Raw genomic sequence first — 5,618 nt, forward strand, 5'->3', positions numbered from 1 at the left:
AGTCTATTTTCACTGCCGCTGCCTGCCTCATTTTCCTCTCTTGCCACCCTACGTCTGCTGCCCCTCTCTGACGGTTGTACTGGCTCCCCATTTCCCACCTCACCTACAAAGCCCTCAGCCACTCCTCTTTCATCTAAATCTCCATCCTCATTTCTAAGCACACTACCTTATGTTTCCTCCTCTCTATCAATGACTGCACAATTCTAACACACTAATTACCATTCCAACTTCCAGGATTTTGGCTGTGCAGCTCCCCACCTGTGGAACACACACCCGCAATCTATTAGATCAGACTCGACTCTCAAGTACTCCCTTAAAGCTCAACTCTTCACTTGTGCCTATAAGACTGGACCCTACTTCTCTACTCTTCTTCCACCACTACTATCCCAGTAAGTGCCACCCTATTTGTGTCTAGCTCTTCCCTCTAGGATGTTAACTCTCACAAGCAGGGTCCTCTTTTCTCACATTTTCCTTTAACTATTCTACCTTCTGCCCGATTGTCTTCAACTCTTTGCTTCCCCCAGCCCAGTTTATCAAGACCATGCTCCTGGGCACAGGTCTACTTCATGCAGGTATAATTTATCACTTATGCTCACTGTCTGATCATTAGCATGATCTGCAATAGTATGGTCTATGTTTTCCTTTGCTAATTTTTAAATCACTTGTCTTTGTATAACTATGTATAGTGTAATTAGATATTTTTGTAGCAGCCTGTGTATTGTGTATAACTGTAAATGTCTACTCTGTTCAACCCCTATGTACTGCACTGCACATTATATGTGGCACCATAAATAAAAGATAATAAAGATGATGATACTAAAAAGATTATCATGAATAAGTGTCCAATACGCATGAGCTGTCAGAATTTAAGTGCAATGCCAATGTCTAAAAGACTGTTCACAACAATGAAAGAGATTTAGTTGAGAAGCTTAGGAACTCAATAGTACTCAAGGCTGTTACTTTTTATAATAATAATTCCGAGAATTAAAAGCGTGAATCAGCAGCATTTATCAAAATAAGTTAATACAAATCAAGCAAAAAAGAGGAAATACACATGGTAACTGCATTTAATTCCATAGATAAGAACATTAACTAGGCAATTACAGTCTCACTTCAGACATAGTATACATTCGGTGCCTGACCACAGTCTTTCTTGCTGGCTTTCGGATTGCCTGACCACCAGTTGCATTTTGAATTCCACATCACCTGGGATACTGCTTTACCATCGGGGAGAGTGGGAAATCCTGTGGCAAGCCCACCCGCTGAACTTCCCTCTTGCCTGGTGGTCTCTAGCACACTTAATGGGACTGCACACAGGATCTCTATAGCTTTCAGCTCTTTTGATCCCTACCTTTATTGCCTCTGCCCAGACGTTGAGATATGTCTGCAGTCCAACCTGAGCCATGCAAGGTAGCAGCGGCTTACCCCAGCACGGATGCCATATCAAATGTGTCAATGGCACTTTCAGCTCCCCGGTGATTTACCTGGGCTCAGTCATTGATGATTAGATGAAGAATGTCTTGAAGATCAAAGGTTAGTGGTGTGTCACACAAGTGCCATTACAAGCACATTACTGATACCTACAAACTTTCTCTCAGGTCCTAAGCGTATCTCTGTCTCTTGTCAGCAACACACTGCATACGTTTTCTCTGAAGGCCTTTGTTCTGGCTCCCCTCTTATATAACATACTGGCCCATTATCAAGTTCTTTTACTGTTTGGTTGCGGTGGTTCTTTGGAGCCCCGGGCACTTCTTACTAACTTTGACACATTTCTCAAAATCTGCCACCAAGACCTGCAACACTGCTGAGATGCTGCAACCCACTATCTTAGATATTGGTCTCAAAGTCTGAGTCTCAAATCGGCTCCAAGTTTCAGTGAGACCTGCACACCAAATTTCCACTCTGTAGTGTGTATTTACAGCTCCTATGTACAAGATTCACTCTTCTTTAGCTTCTGTGATTGAGTGTAGGCTTCTCACAAGCCCGTGTCCTGAGGGACCATGACTACTTAACTGGAGTATACTGTCCTTCCTGCACCACATCCTAGTCTGTTTTTTTTGTTTTGTATTGATTTTCATTAGCAAATCTCTACCAAACCTAATAGAGTCACTGCGGCTGGCACAGACCCTATTTTTGCAGCTCATTCAAAAAACCTAGCGTCCTATTCCCAGCTCGTTGATCAGTCCATGTTTGAAGCCCTGTCTCTCAATTAGATGCTAAAATTAATTCTGCTATCCAAGAGGCTATCACTAGCCCAGCAAATGTCATCAAGCTCACATTTCAACAAGAACTTAAAAAATTGATTGGCGACTGAAAATCAAAAATAGCTACACTCTAGGACTGATATTCTTGAATCCAAAAGTGATTATATGTCCCATGCCCAAGTGACTATTGAACGGGTACTAGCATTGTTCCGCTCTGAAATGGAATCTGTTAAAGAGAAACAAGAGGATCAGGAGAACAGGTCACATTGATACAAACTGAGGATCCATCATGTCCCAGAATATGTGACAAACTTCTCTATACCTGATTTTGTTCTGGGCCTTACTGATAATGCTTTCAGGATGGATTGTGATCACAAAGCCCTTAGAGCTAAGCCAGCAATCAACCAAAGTCTGTGAGACATCATAGTCTGTCTTCATTCTTATCAGACTAAGGAAAAACTAGTAAATGCTGCTAGATCCGTTGACACGATTGATTTCAAGGACTTCAGTTGTTTCAGGACCTGGCTCCTTTCACCATCGAGAAATGTAGGGATCTCAAACCTGTGAGAAGGCTCTTTTGCCAACATAATTACAGATACTGCTGGAAATTTCCCTTTCAATTAAAAGTGTTTAAAGGGAACTTGGTTCTCCTGGCCAAACAAGGACAAGAAATCCTCTCCAAACTTGATATCCTACTAGCAGCACCTTACCAACCACCCACAGTGGTTCCGTGGCTCCTCCTAGAGGCAAGGCCCCTTCTCCTGAATAGACCTCATTGGAACATCGCTTTGCCATGGATTCTACACCTCTGGGATGCTGTATTGCTGTCTCATATTTGGGGTCTTCTCTTACTTCTCTCCTCTAGGCCAGGTTTCCCATCCTCAAAGGAACTTCCATGTATCTGCATCCTCCCGCTGCCTCAGGCTTGGACATATTTTGGATAGAATATCCTTTGTTGTAATTCTTGTTTTCAGGCTTGCGTTATTGACACATTTTCTCATGTTAGCTCAGCCTTAGATTTTTTTCTCACTAAGCAGCCTGATTTCATATGTTTTCTATATTAGCTTCTATATAATGGCTATATAGTTATATTTAAGTTGATAATATGTCTAACATGGGCCCCAGCCTGGGCTGTTTCATAACAATTACTAACCCTAGTTACTCACTAGGATGACTGCTTGGAGACTTTATTCTTCTGTAATTAAGATTCCTCCTTTTCTATAGTTATATTGAACTTGTCTTATGGTAGTATTTTGATGCCAATGTTATTCTATGATGGAGCTGTAGGCACTGTTTATATTTATCACCTCCCTCCTTCTTCCTCTCCCTTCCCATCACTTCCATCCCTATTTCCCCCTCTTTTCTCCCCTCCCATTTTTTTCCCTCTCTTTTCACCCTTTCCTCTCCTCCCTTTCCCCATCCCTCCTTTCCCCCTTCCTCTCCTCCCTTTCATCTCCATTTACATCCCAATGCCCCTCCTCCCTTTTTTCTCTGACACTCCCTTCCACTTTCCACTCTCCCTCTCCCACTCCCTTTCTGTGATCTTGGTAACTCAACTATTTCTATCACCCAAGACTTTTATGCTGGGGACTTCTATTTGGTCAGTCACTGGAAGCTCCATTTTCTAGCATAGGTAGCCACTCCCTTGGGCACACTTACTTATGTTCTAGCGATTTCTCATTTTTTGAGTTGCTTATCTATGACCCTATATGAGGATCTCTTCTGTGAGGTTTATAGCCTCCATTGGCCACCCCTTTCCTGCTCTTACTATTTCCTCCATACCCATGGCACTCACTCCCTTCCTATGCCCTTTCCCTAGGGTCCAGTGGGATCTGTTCTTGTGCCCTTTCTTACTATTTTTTTATACTATATAGATTTATTAACCTTTACACCACTCATGGCGTTGAAGGTCCTCTCAATTAACATTAATGGCCTGAACTCGCCCACTAAGATGTCAGTAGTCCTGATAGCCTGAAGGACAGAGAGAGAGCTAACATAGTCTTCCTTCAGGAGACACCTCTCATGGGTCCCCACACCCATCTACAAGTCTAAAAGGTGAGCAATATACTCAAATATTCTTCGCTTCTGTGGACTGCAAAAAGTGGGGTGTGATGGTCTTAGTACATAACATTTCCCTTTTCTCTTGACTAAATCAAATCCTGACCCAGTAGGACATTATCCTCCATTCTGAGCAGATCACGCTCATCTCTCTTTATGCACCTAGCCAAGGTCAGAGCACTTTTTTCTCAGAAGTGTTCAGACGTATTGGGCGACTTGCACAGAGTCATATACTCATTACAGAAGACTTAAACATGATATTGTACCCAATTTTGGGCAGATCATCCAACACCACCATTTTGACTGGAGCCTCTTTTGATGCAACGACGACCTTGGCCACTATCGTTGTCAAACCTAATTCGGAAAGTGACTCCACCTCCTGTTACATCTATAGGCCTATATCATTACTAAATGTGGACCTTAAAATTTACACAAAAATATTTTCAAATTGACTGAATTCTCTTCTTGCCTTCCTGCCCATCAGGGCTTAGACAATTCTAGATGGGCCATAAACAACCATCGATACTTTTGGTGCTAGATGTCAGAAAAGGCCTCTGATTCTATTTTGTGGCCGTTTATGTCTAGAGTCTTAGCATCAATAGGATTTTATGGAAAATTCTAAGCAAGATTGTTAGCACAATACCAATGCCCTGGGGCAAAGGTACTGGCGAATTGAGTCACTTCTTTCCCTTTTTCTGTTTCCTATGGCACACAACAGGGCTGCCCCTGATCCAGATATAGATATAATTGCAGTGAAGAGGTTAACCGGCACATTACCTTAGTTGTATTTGATATTTTGGTTAAAACAAACAACCAACTTCATAACATGGCATATACAAAGGATCACAAATGGGAATGAAAACTGAATCATTGGTTTGTTTTTAAGTCCTATATTTTTCATTTTTATTTCTATTTGGGATTGAGGTACTGATGTCAGTTTCACATCAGTTTTGTGCAGTAATATTATTTTGCCTGACAATTGCTTGAAATAAATGTGATGTGATATTCATTAGATTTATTTATAGTATATAGGAAATTGCTGAGCAGCTGTTTCTTTTCACAACATAATATCAGTAAAATATAGATATGAATGCATTTCAATAGTAAAAAGTTTAAAATATTTTTTTTAGAGTAAGAGAAATAATGTAAGTAAATTTAACATTTTTATTCAGCTAATCCCCACCCTACTGTATGCAAACTGGCTCCTTTTTAAGAAAGGAAAATCTAAGTAAAAAAAGTGAAATTATAAAAAAGGTAAACACATACATATATACTTACATAGAAAGGTTAAATATATATAGCACCATCATGTTCAACCTTTTCATAAATTCTAATTATTTTGACCTAGGCAAAATA

This window comes from Mixophyes fleayi, chromosome 3 (assembly GCF_038048845.1).
Source record: "Mixophyes fleayi isolate aMixFle1 chromosome 3, aMixFle1.hap1, whole genome shotgun sequence".
NCBI lineage: Eukaryota > Metazoa > Chordata > Amphibia > Anura > Limnodynastidae > Mixophyes > Mixophyes fleayi.